The sequence below is a fragment of the Lissotriton vulgaris genome, chromosome 3_1, assembly GCF_964263255.1.
Source record: "Lissotriton vulgaris chromosome 3_1, aLisVul1.2, whole genome shotgun sequence".
Taxonomy (NCBI): Eukaryota; Metazoa; Chordata; class Amphibia; order Caudata; family Salamandridae; genus Lissotriton; species Lissotriton vulgaris.
In genome coordinates, this window is record NC_141689.1 from 1,312,339,910 (window position 1) to 1,312,354,145 (window position 14,236).

The following is a 14,236-nucleotide window of genomic DNA, read 5'->3' on the forward strand; positions in this document are numbered from 1 at the left end:
GAAACTTGGCAGAGGAGGCCTGGACAAAGGGTTTCCTGTCACAGGGAGGTGCTACACCTCCCCAGACAGGAGATAGTATATTGGGGCAGGGTGGGTTGAATGAAACTTGACACTGCCTGGGGAGAACAAGGCTTCCCCTTGCATAATCCGGTAAACCGGTTCTGGGGCACTCCAACCCCAGTCCCAGCGCGACCCTGGACAAAGGGAACGGGGTGTAACCACCCCCTTCCTGGGTCCCACCCATAGGAGGGACCTTACAGGTAATCCAGCCCACTAGATTGGTATAGGAGTGGGAGCAGTGCTAGTGCACACAGGTTATCCTGACTGAAACTTATGAAAGGAAACTCTGGACCCTTCGAAATCCTACTCGACGTAGAAGACTGAAGATTCTCCATTGTGGTCAAGGAGTGACCACCTTGTGCAAACAGGCACCATCCAGCGCCTCACAGTTTGCTTTGTTGCAGTTCCCGCCAGAACTCGAGTGACAGAGATCAACAAGACCCAGCGTTCCTGCCTTCCAACAGCCCAATCCACAGTCCCAGCGAATCTGAGACCCATGGAGGCGACCTGAAGCGTGGGGCTGGCCATCTTGGAAAAACCATGAAGTGCTGACCGTTCAGCTCCTGAGGCTCCCTCGATGCTGTGCATTGGGGTTTAAGAAGCCCCAGCCCTGAGCAGCTTTTGCACCAAAGCTACCCTCTCCACACTCTCCAAGTGCTGCATGGGGCCCTTCTGCATTTTGCTGCTCAACACATTGGTCCGGTCGCTTGCCCATTGGCTAGCGGCCCCAGTACCGACGAACCTTTGAATTTGCTCTGCCAGTCCGGTTGCTGTGGACTGGCCCTCGCTCCCCTGAAAAGAAGCACCAGCTCTGACGTTTCTGGTCCGAGTAAGAAGGGATCTTCAAATCCTGCATGTGTTGCGCTTGCCAAGGTTTGTTTGCTCCAATCCGTAAGCCGACACCGCCGACAGCGAGAACGTTTGTGGGACAGCTCGAGGTTCACTCCTGGACATCCTCGGTGCCCCAGAGTCCACGTGGCAGCAGAGACAAGCTTCTCAACAACCACCTGATTGCGCCCTACATTGCCTGGTTCCTTCCTGGTTCCACCCTGGTGACTGCTGAGTGACCCAGACTCTGTCCCCTCTGTTTTCAGGTACCCTTCAGCTTCAATCCACCCTTGGATCGCACCGGACACTTCTCTTCTGGCCGCCTGCAGCATGTTCTTCTCCAGGCTCCATGGATCCACACGATGAAAGCCGACACGACTTTGCACCTGTGCACCCGCTTCCTGTGGGTGAGGTAACTCTTGAACGCCGGTGCTCCTGTATTGGTATACACCTCTAGTATCTAGGTCTAACGTTTTGTCCTTCTAGGTCAGTCTGAAGACTCTTAAAACAGTAAATAGATAACTTTTACGCACCATTGACTTTGCATTGGTACATGTGTGTGCTTTCAGCGCTGCACCCAAATCCCGTTGGCTTTTCCCGACTTCAGCATTGCTAGTCCCGATTGGTCCCAGCAAATCCCCAGGCCCTAGGCCTGACCACTGTTCGATTAGTGATACTTATACCACTATTTTAGTATATGGTTTGAGTGGCCCCTGGGCCTCATCCATAATTGTGCAACTTTCATATGTTTTACTGAGCTTTTGTTTAAACGCTTGTGCTTCTAGACTCATAAAGAGTATAGAGGATTATTCTAGTAATAAATACATATATTTTTATAATGTATAACTTGTGTGGTGTCCTTTCATTTGATATTACAGGATTGTGATTGGTAAAACAGCTGGCTTTACATGCCCTCTTGAGTTAAGCCTTTAAGGCTGCTTAGTCCATGCTACCCTTAGGATAGCTTGTCTATAAGGTTGACTTACAACCATCACCATAAGGGATTGTTTGGACTGATACAAGGTGCCCCCAGATCTGGAGACATCATATATCAGTCCAACTTCTCACAGTCAGGATGGACAGGCAAACAGTGAAAATCGAGGAAAGTTTAAAATGAGTAAAGAAGAGGCTAAAAGAAATATCCATGTCATGCTTGCGGGAAGTTGCGACAAGTGTAGATCTGTACAAAAGGGTAACAGAGTAAATCAAAATTTGAACCCACAGATGCAGAATGACGTGACTAGGCAGCAGCAGCAATAGGTAGTTGCACCCCAGTTACAGGTGCCACAACCACTTATACCTTCCAACATGAATGCTCACATGCAGATGTACAGTGCAAGTTCGGGATTTCAAGGAAAAGAGCAGTTTGGTAAGAATCCATTAGTTTCACAGTATTTGGTGCATTGTAGTGAGCGTGAGTTGGATACGACACAGTGACAGTGCTTGAGGGGGGAGAAAGAATGCGTACTTGGGGAGTCTTTAGTGGTAGATCAGTCAGGTCCATTTATTGATGGAAAGGTAGAAGGAAAAGACCTCACCTTTTTATTGGACACTGGTGCTACTCGTTCCACTGTGAGAGCAGAGGAAATCCAAACCTACCCCTCTCAGGAGAAACTATCCAAGTTGTAGGTGTTGAAAACAAAAATATTAGAACTCCTGTCACAGCCCCAATAGAAGTTCACAATGGAAATTTTAAATACGTGCATAGGTTTGTAGTGTGTGATACCAGTCCGGTAAATCTCTTAGACCGGATTGTAATTTACCCTCCTAACATAGGAAGCAACCCATTGATTAATACGGATCCTATGTTAAAGAAGGAAACAGAACTAATGAACAAAATTAGTCTGTAAAGGTTGCATTGAGAACCACTGTGATTGTAATAAGGTCACAACACCCTTTACCCAGTCCCCACCTATATCCAACCACACCCATCCCACCTAACTGTCTCTTTTTCTTGTCACTTTGAGCGCATTTGAAATGTTTACTATGTAGCGAACACTTGAGAACTGTATCCACAAGAGCGTTGTTTTATATGAATTCAATTGAGACTTATGTCCTCCAGTTTCTACTTGATCCAATGAAGTAATTGGTCTCTTGCCTGTTATATTGCTTGTGGTACTTATTTGATCAGTGCGAATCACACTTTCCTTAAAATGTTGTAATAAATGTTTTTGTACTGCACAGAAGTAATCTCTAAATAATTTATTAACGTGAAAGTTTCCATGATAAATTCTTGGTTATAATCAATAGACCCTGACCACTGTACATGTACCTACGGTAAATCTCTTGGGCAGAGATTTCTTGTGCAAAATGAATTACACTATTTCTTGGACACCGGATGGTGTTGCAATAATGACACCAGATGAAGATGTTGAATACAAAATAATGATGGCTCAAAGAGAGTCAGAAGTAAGTGAATTATATTCACTACTGACCAAAGCAGATTTGCCAGAAGAGTTAAAGAGCACAGTGAGATCAGATGTGTGGGACTTCACAGGAAGAGAGATTGGATTATTGAGAAATGTGGATCCCATTCAGGTGATAGTAAAAGATGGAGCAGTGTATCTCAAAACCCCTCAGTACAAATTGAGTCCAGAAGTGATTGCCGAAGTCACGCCTGTGAATGATCAGATAATTGAACAGGAATCTTAAAAGAAATATTAAGCAGTCCTTGTAATTCGCCCAATTGTTGGTATCAAAAAGCCTAACAGAAAATATAGAATAGTACAGTGTAAAATGTGGGCCTGATGTATGATGTCCACAATTCTGTGGGCACCTTGTATCAGTCCAAACAATCCCTTATGGTGGTGGTTGTAAGTCAACCTTAAAAAGACAAGCTATCCTAGGGGTAGCATGGACTAAGCAGCCTTCAGGCTAAACTCAGGAGGGCATGTGAAGCCAGCTGTTTTACCATATGCAATCCTGTAATATCAAATGATAGGACACCACACAAGGTATATATTATAAAAATATATATATTTATTCTCAGGATAATCCCCTGTACTCTTTATGAGTATAGAAGCACAAGCGCTTAAACAAAAGCACAATATAACATATGAAAGTTGCACGTTTATGGATGAGGCCGGTGGCCACTCAAACCATATATCAAGAAAGTGGTATAAGTATCACTATTCGATCAGTGGTAAGGCCTAGGGCCTTGGGAATCGCTGGGACTACTCAGGACTAGCAGTGATGAAGTCAGGAGAGGCCCACGGGACTCGGGTGCAGCGCTAAAAGCACACGCATGCACCAATGCAAAGTCAATGGTGCGTAAAAGTTATTGAGTTACAGTTTTAGGAGTCTTCCGGCTGGACTAGAATTACCAAACTTTAGACTTAGACACTAGAGGTGTAAACCACTACAGGGGCACCGGCGTTCATGAGTTACCTCACCCACAGGAAGCGGGTGCATAGGTGCCAAAGTGTGTCGGGTTTCGTCGTGCAGTTCGATGGTGCCTGGAGATGAAGATGCTGCAGGCGGCCAGAAGAGAAGAGTCCGGTGTGATCCAAGGGTGGATCGAAGATGTAGAGTACCTGAAAGCAGAGGGGACAGAGTCTGGGTCACTAGCCAGTGACCAGGAAGGAACCAGGAAGGAACCAGGCAATGTTGGGCGCAATCAGGTGGTTGTTGAGAAGCTTGTCTCCGCTGCCACGTGGACTCTGGGGCACCGAGGATGTCCAGGAGTGGATCACAAGCTGTCCCACAAAGGTTCTCGCTGTTGGCGATGTCAGCTTCCGGATCAGAGTTAACAAGCCTTGGCAAGGGCAACAAACACAGGATTTAAAGATCACTTCTTACTCGGACCAGCAAGGTCAGAGGGGGTGCTCCTTTTCAGGGGAGCGAGGGCCAGTCTGGAGCAACCAGACTAGCAGAGCAAATTCAAAGGTTCGTCGGTACTGGGGTCGCTAGCCAACGGGCAAGTGACCGGACCAACATGTCAAGCAGAAAAATGCAAAAGGGCCCCACGCAGCACTCGGTGAGTGTGGAGGGGAGAGCTTTGATGCAAAAGCTGCTCGGGGCTGGGGCTTCTCAAACCCCAATGCACAGCATCCATGGAGCCTCAGGAGTTGCACGGTCAGCACTTTGTAGTTTTTCCAAGATGGCTGGCCCCACGCTTCAAGTCACCTCCACGGATCTCAGATTCACTGGGACGATGGATCAAGCTGTTGGAAGGCAGAAAAGCTGGGTCTTTTTGATCTCTGTTGCTCGAGTTTTGGCGGGACCTGCAACAAAGCAAATGGTGAGGCGATGGATGGTGCCTGTTTGCACAGGGTGGTCACTCCTTGACCACAAGGGAGATTCTTCAGACTTCTACGTCGAGTAGGTTGTCGAAGGGTCCAGAGTTTCATTTCATAAGTTTCAGTCAGGATAATCTGATGTGCATTGGCACTGCTCCCATTCTTATACCAATCACGGGGGCTGGATTACATGCTAGGTCCCTCCTATGGGTGGGACACAGGAAGGGGGTGGTTACACCCCTTTCCCTTTGTCCAGTTTCACGCCAGAGCTGGGGCTGGAGTGCCCCAGAAACGGTTTGACTGGATTTTGCATGGGACACCTTGTGTGCCCCAGGCAGTGTCTAGTTTCTTTCAGCCCACCCTGCCCCAATACACTATCTCCTGTCTGGGGAGGTGTAGCACCTCCCTGTGACAGGAAACCTTTTGTCCAGGCCTCCCCTGCCAAGTTTCGGTCAGCAGTAGGAGGTCAGACTTGTGTCTGTGGCAGCAGCATCCATTTTGTGATGCTGAGGCTCTGGTTAGGATTAACCGCGTTTTAAGTAAAGTAACATGTCTTCTTCCTCTAGAAGGGTGGAATGCTACCCCCGTATGACACCAAACACTACATGTTTTGATAAAGCCAAACCAAAGTTAGCAATAACCGCGAGGATTATAATGCACTTAAGAGTATGTGGTATGGCGATATCCTGGAACAGCAGTAAGGAAATGGTTTCGACCACTGCAGACAGGCTCAGCTTATGCTATAGCACCATCTCACATAAAACCAAGCACTCTGCCTCCAGGATTGTTAATGCCTGCCATAGGAGTGACTAATAGGTATACATGTGTCCAGATATAGGTTTAGATACAGGTATACTATATCTAAGCAAGGGGTGATTACACCACCTTGCCCCAGCTGAGTGATCAGCCAGTTGTGTCAGTTTGGATAGCCAGCCAGGGGTGGCAAAAGATATGCTGCAACCCCTGGTAGGCCTTGGATGCGCCTATGCCCTGGGTACCTATTGTACACTGTACAGGGGCTGATAAGGTGACCCAAGCCAATTAGTTATGCACCTAGGGTACATGGAGTCCATTTTAAAGAGAGAGCAGATAGCCTGGGGCCCTGATTAGCAGGATCCCAGGCCAACTAAGTCGAAAACCAGCTAAACACAAGGCAACAAATCTGGGGTAACCATAGTCAGGTATCCACCTTCCTACATACAGGATTTGAGAAAGGTCAATAAAATTGTTGTGCCTTATCGTCCAGTGGTACCAAACCCTGCTATAATTTTATATCAGATTCCATGCAATGCTGAATGGTATAAAGTCATTGATTTGAGTCAGGCATTCTTTTCCATCCCCTTGCATCCGGAAAGCCAATATTTATTTGTGTTCCAGTTCGGAAATCGTGTTTTGGCATGGTGCCGAGTTCCTCAAGGGTATACTGAAAGTCCATCAATCTTTAATAATATTTTAAAGAGATGTTTGGAAAACTGCCTGGAAACTCTGTCTTGGTCCATTACATTAATGAACTACTGTTGGCATCAAAAACATGAGAGGCATGTGTAACTGACTCTATTGCTTTACTAAACCATTTGGCTGAAAGAGGACACAAGGTTTCACCATCATTTACAGTACTTAGGTCATAAAATTGAAAAGGGACTGAGGAAAATGACCCCAGAGAGAATTAGTATAATCCAGAAAATGTATCCCCCCCGAAATCAGAAAGAAGTGAGGACTTTTTTGGGAATGGTTGGATATTGCAGAAAGTGGATATGTGGCTTTTCGTTTATTGAAAAGCCCTACAAAAGTTAACACGAAAAGATGTGAAAGATCCGATTCTGCTGGATGAAGAGAGTATGGAGTCCTTCAATCAATTTTGTCAAGCGCCTGCTTTGGGAATGCCAGATTATTCTAAAGAATTAGCTTTGTACTGTTGTGAAAGAGATGGATATGCGCTTGCGGTCTTAACTCAAAAACATGGAATGGCAAGGCGTCCAGTAGCATACTTTTCTGCTACCCTGGATTCTGTGGCCGCCGCATTGCCAGGTTGCTTAACAGCAGTAGCTGCCACTTGTGTAAGCCTGGAACAGAGTGAATCAAGTGTGATGGGTTACCCAGTGAAGGTCTCTGTACTTCACTCTGGTGAGATACTTTTAACTGGTAACCGGACTCAACATATGAGAGAGTAATCCTAGGTGCCAAAAATGTGACAGTGGTAAGATGCACTGCTGTGAACCCTGCCACATTATTATCAACTTCAAGATGTGAGGAAGTGAGAGAAGAAGCAGAACATGATTGTTTGGAAGTGACAGAGCTTTGTACTAAGCCCCACCCAAACATTTCAGATGAACCATTAGAAGAATCTGGTTGTGAATTATTTGTAGATGGATCATGAATGAGGAATTCAAAGGGTGAATTGTGTGCTGGTTATGCTATGTTCTATGTTCTATGTTAGGGGATTTGTAAAGCGCACTTACACCATAGGTCTCTTGGCGCTGTTCCTACATGAGCTTCTGCGGGGGCCGGATTAAACAGTTTGTCCGAAAAGCCAGGTTTTTAACGCTTTCCTAAATGCTAAAAGGCTATCACAACTCCTGACTGATAGAGGAAATGAGTTCCAGAGTCTGGGGGCCAAGTAGGCAAACCTACGCCCACCTAGACGTCTTAATTTGATCGACGGAGTGGACAGAAGATGAAGATGGGAGGAACGAAGATTGCGAGTAGGGGCATATTTCGAGATTAGGTCGTTGAGAAATCTGGGACTAGTGCAATGTAAAGCTTTAACTGCATGCGCGCTAGCGGAATTCCGCTCGCGCTGGGTTTTTAAAAAACGCACTTTACGTGACGAGCTGGGCTCGTCATCAGCGTGCGAGGAGGCTACGCCATGACGAGCCCAGCTCGTCATCAGCGTCGAAGGGGTTAAAGATTATTTTTTGTAAAAATGAACCGTACACACCTTGTACATGCACATTTACTTCTGAGTAAGCAAGACGTTGTTTTTCAATAAATTGATTTCCACCAACTAGCTTCTGTTAAGCGTTTCTATTTTATTTTTTAAAAGTATATAGATTTTTTCTTATATCTTACTTCATTTATATATTTTATCAAAACATTTTTGTTATTTTTATACAAAGTTTTTTTTACATATAACACATGACAGTAATTTTACACTGATTGATTCATAAAATATCTTAGTTTAAACAATTCATAATTTCATTTCTTAAATACAGAATATATTCCCTTCAACGCGTTTCGGCCGTTTGCCTTCCTCAGGAATTCTGCATTTTCTTTTTTACATAGACAGTGGCTATAATGATGAGAGATAATAGTTTAGTATTTTGTCTTTTTCAACATGTTATTCACAATCAACGTCTAGCAATTACTTCTGTTCTTTTCTATATATGCATGATTCTATTTACTGATTCTATTGTGATTGTCCCTGTACTAAAAGTCGGCCCCGTCCTACTGGGTTCTGGGGCATCTACATTTATATACATTTTTCTATAGACCTATACATTTATATACATATTATACAATTCTCTCATCCGTTATTCAAACATTTATATACATTATTTACAACAGTTGCTTAGTTTCTTAATAGATTCCTTAAATGTTGACATTTGTTATTACTCTAATGCTTGCAGATGGGAGCTGAACAAGGGACAGATTTGCCTATGATAGAAACCTCAAAAAGGGGGAGGGAGAGAGGTAGAAAGTGGAGAGACGGAAGAGGATGGTGGGATTGTTAAAGTGGAATTTGCACTTGGAGAGCTGACATGATACTGAAAGAATATTAAAAACGGGCACATTGGGTGCTGTGACGTTCTATACTAGTTATTTATTACTGGCCCTTCATTATGTATGCCAAGTTAATTTTGTAGATTTTAACCCTTCATACCTTTACTGCCCAGGTATGCACCGTGTTTGACTGGCCGGTACAAAAATTTTAAACGTCTATGACGGAAATAGCGTTTCTTGATGTGAGAGGAGAGATCTAGAATTTAAGCACACGGAGCGTTAACTGACTCGCTTATAGTTGTTAACGTTTATCTCTTTTATTTATTTAAGTATTTCTTGATGTTATCGTACCTGATATTTACACAAAAGGGAGCCTGTTGTATGGGTTTCAGTTGATATATGCCACTTAAAAGAGTAAAGGTCCCGGATTGTTGCTCCTGGAGTGGGAAATATATGTGTTAGCATAACTATGGCTATATTTGGAGGTGATAGCCGTTTCATACTCGATGTATCAACATGGGCTTCTACCTGTATTACTGCGCAGCTGCCGTTATGTTCTAATGCCGAGACTGAGAACTGCTGCTCCTCCGGTCGTAAGGGTTTGCTGTCTTTTCGTTTGGGTCCTCTGTAGAAATTATATATATATTTCTTTTTAGTTATCAGACCTCATTTTCAAGACTACAACGAGTTAATACTGAGTTGATAATTATACTACCTGAATTCGTAAAGTGACTTAAAATACAGTCCTATCTGCGAGGGTCTTGTACCGTGGTTGGTCTCTGGATACCCGGTGTCTTCGCCTTCTCACACCCGCCGTCTCTCAATAGACTAGGTGTAAAAACATACAGGGGTGTCTTTTTAGATTAACCGCTAACTCCGTAAATTGGATACATTTTTATATTTTCGCAGCTCACTGGTTCCTATTTATTATCCTATATTCATGCTCCAACATACCTGATTAGTTGTTGGAAGATATGTACGGCATGCCGTCAGACCTGTTGTGTTGCTCCGCTACACTAGCTTAATTCTAACTTCCTTTAAACATTGACTTTTGGCGCCACTTCCATTGGTCTCGCAGTGTTGATCTCGCGTGTTTAGGATCTGCGAAAACTATTTACTATCCTAGCGGGTATAGAATTCCGCCATCTTGTATTAGCTATACTTAACAGTGAATCATACGTGATATCGTGTTAAATGTATTATAACTGTCTACATAGCTTATGTTTCTCTAATAAATATATACAATAATTTTTATACGCCAGTGTGTTGTTTTACTCGGTGTTTACCTGTATGTTTCTAATTTCAGAGATTCTAGTAGGGAATTTCAGCGTTAAGCCCATTCCCCGGGAACAGGTAATTATATAATAGGAATTTACTTGGCCATTATAACAAGACTGGACATGTCGAGGCTATGATAGAAAGGGAAGAGTATAATGCAGAGATGTATTAAAAGTGATGTTTACCATTGTGTATCTGTACTGATGTTAATTTTTTACTATTGCCTGCAGATGGCAGCATTCTGGTTGCCTACGATTACTACCCATTAGGTCTCTATGATCGATTATATCCAAAGAGTAAAATGGCGAGCTCACACTAAGATCTAAAAGACTTAACCCACTCCCGAATATTTATATTAGAATGCGAAACAATAACATTTTAAGCAATCTAAAGAATCGCAAAAACAACGATCCTACTAGAATCTCTGAAATTAGAAACATACAGGTAAACACCGAGTAAAACAACACACTGGCGTATAAAAATTATTGTATAGAGAGGAGGAGCCTAGCCTGCAACCATGATGGCCGCTTAAACCCTCCGGTCCGCCGACCTTATCGCCTTTCTTATGAATCCTGCAGCCCATCCTGCACTTGAGCCGAGTTTCTGGAATGGGGATGCGACTCTGATCCCAATGGTGTGTTCCCCGGCGTGTTACTGGCGGTAACGGTGGTGAAACGTCCTCGCTTCTTCCCCGGCCCTTAATGGCTGTGAGACCGGGTCTTTGTGCGTGAGGGACGGCCAGCCCCGGCCACAACAACAGCGGCCGTCGCAGACGGGGAGGAGTCGGTCGGCCGGAGAGGGGTTGCTGCACTGCGCTTCCCACTGCGGAGATTTAATCTGTCCTGCGATCCTGCACGCTTGGAAGGTATTGCGGCTGTGGGTATTACAATGTATCAGCTTCCCGCTTGTAGACGGCCCGGACAGAACTTTCATCTCTCCCTGCGCTGTGGTGGGAGCCATTTTATGTCTCGCGTAATCGGAGCCTGTAACTGACGACCCTGGACCGCGACTGAGGGTCCAAGTGTTTGCCGACATCGAAACAGCACTGTGTATGGTGACGGAAAGGAGCCTGCTGCCATTGTGCCTCCGGCCCGATTGTACTTGGCAGAGTGTCGGCGGGGTGATCAGCTGGTCGCATGGGACGATGGCAGTCAGCTTCGAGAGCTACTAAATGCCTGTGCGCCTTGGGTGAAGAGACATGCTGCATCCTTTCTTCCTGGGGCACCGCTGGGGGTCAGCGATATTCTGGGCGCTCTAGGTGTTTTGCCAGCTGCCCTGCATAACAGTGCCCAGGACCTGGGGAGCCGGCTGGATGCCATTGCAACTGATGTGCCCTCGACTGGCCGTGATTGTTTCCGAGTGCGGGGCACTGCGCCACACCCAGCATCCGACCACAGTGGACTGCCTACCCAGGTACATACGGGGGCGTTGGAGGACCAGGATTTCGATACCGACACAGTGCTGACCGCAATGGTCGTGAGGAGGTCTGGTGATTGTGGACTCGTCCAGTGGTTGGGGAATTGTCTCCGGGCACCATGTCCGGCGGCTTCTTTGTGGTCTGATGGCGTGACTCCCCATTCCTTCTTGGAGCTGATTTTGCCGTACCGGTCCGCCAGCTTTGGGGGATTACTGTTCTGCACTGATCTTGTTTGCATCGTCATTGACCACACAGCGTTGGCATGGGCAGACTTTGGTGGACAGCTTCCTATTCTGCTGTGGCCATCCCGTTTGCATATTTCATCTAAGATGGCGGCTGGACAGCTGGACTTCGTCGACGCACTCGATCGTAAGGGGCAAGGTTGAGGATGTTTTCTTGGCTGCTGTTGCTCGCACTGCTGGGACTATGAGGGACAGGCGGGACATTGACTGAGTTGAACGTTGGTAATTCATCGGCTTGAGGGTCGGGGGGTGGGCGGCTGAGAACACACACGTTGGTTGTCTTCATCCTCCATTCTTTTCTTCTCTCTTCACTTCTTCTCTACCTATATTTCGGGTTTCCTATTAGGGCGACGGGCACACTGCTGGGGGGATAGGCCATGGCCTTCTGCAGGGGTGCGGGGTGGGGGGTTGGTTACTTTGTATCTTCTTGCTTTCTCTTCGGTTCTGTGGCCCTTTTCTTTGCTTTTTTCTGTCCTATTCTCCGGGAATTCTATGGCGTACTTAGTTCTGGTGGGGTGGGGCACTGGTTTGTTTTGTATAGAAATTGCGCTTATGGCTGCTCAGTATTGCTTCTTTTGCCTCCCTACTCTCACCTTAACTGTTCACTTGGTCGCCTTTGTACGATTTGACAATTGGCAGTAGACTTTGAAAAGATTACTCGCTGTTGATCCTGTGCATTAGAATCCCAAAAGAAAAAAAGAAACCTCATCTATCCTGGTATTCGATAATACGAACATTATCCTGAGCTACAACGGGGCAGTTTGGGGATGTACTACTGTATGTTTATGATCTTGTTGCTTTGCTTGCCCGCGATTGTATTGCTATAAGTACAATAAAGGTTTACCAAAAATTTAAAAAAAAATATATATTGTATATATTTATTAGAGAAACATAAGCTATGTAGACAGTTATAATACATTTAACACAATATCACGTATGATTCACTGTTAAGTATAGCTAATACAAGATGGCGGAATTCTATACCCGCTAGGATAGTAAATAGTTTTCGCAGATCCTAAACACGCGAGATCAACACTGCGAGACCAATGGAAGTGGCGCCAAAAGTCAATGTTTAAAGGAAGTTAGAATTAAGCTAGTGTAGCGGAGCAACACAACAGGTCTGACGGCATGCCGTACATATCTTCCAACAACTAATCAGGTATGTTGGAGCATGAATATAGGATAATAAATAGGAACCAGTGAGCTGCGAAAATATAAAAATGTATCCAATTTACGGAGTTAGCGGTTAATCTAAAAAGACAACCCTGTATGTTTTTTACACCTAGTCTATTGAGAGACGGCGGGTGTGAGAAGGCGAAGACACCGGGTATCCAGAGACCAACCACGGTACAAGACCCTCGCAGATAGGACTGTATTTTAAGTCACTTTACGAATTCAGGTAGTATAATTAACAACTCAGTATTAACTCGTTGTAGTCTTGAAAATGAGGTCTGATAACTAAATAGAAATATATATATAATTTCTACAGAGGACCCAAACGAAAAGACAGCAAACCCTTACGACCGGAGGAGCACAGTTCTCAGTCTCGGCATTAGAACATAACGGCAGCTGCGCAGTAATACAGGTAGAAGCCCATGTTGATACATCGAGTATGAAACGGCTATCGCCTCCAAATATAGCCATAGTTATGCTAACACATATATTTCCCACTCCAGGAGCAACAATCCGGGACCTTTACTCTTTTAAGTGGCATATATCAACTGAAACCCATACAACAGGCTCCCTTTTGTGTAAATATCAGGTACGATAACATCAAGAAATACTTAAATAAATAAAAGAGATAAACGTTAACAACTATAAGCGAGTCAGTTAACGCTCCGTGTGCTTAAATTCTAGATCTCTCCTCTCACATCAAGAAACGCTATTTCCGTCATAGACGTTTAAAATTTTCGTACCGGCCAGTCAAACACGGTGCATACCTGGGCAGTAAAGGTATGAAGGGTTAAAATCTACAAAATTAACTTGGCATACATAATGAAGGGCCAGTAATAAATAACTAGTTTAGAACGTACAGCACCCAATGTGCCCGTTTTTAATATTCTTTCAGTATCATGTCAGCTCTCCAAGTGCAAATTCCACTTTAACAATCCCACCACCCTCTTCCGTCTCTCCACTTTCTACCTCTCTCCCTCCCCCTTTTTGAGGTTTCTATCATAGGCAAATCTGTCCCTTGTTCAGCTCCCATCTGCAAGCATTAGAGTAATAACAAATGTCAACATTTAAGGAATCTATTAAGAAACTAAGCAACTGTTGTAAATAATGTACATAAATGTTTGAATAACGGATGAGAGAATTGTATAATATGTATATAAATGTATAGGTCTATAGAAAAATGTATATAAATGTAGATGCCCCAGCACCCAGTAGGACGGGGCCGACTTTTAGTAGAGGGACAATCACAATAGAATCAGTAAATAGAATCATGCATATAT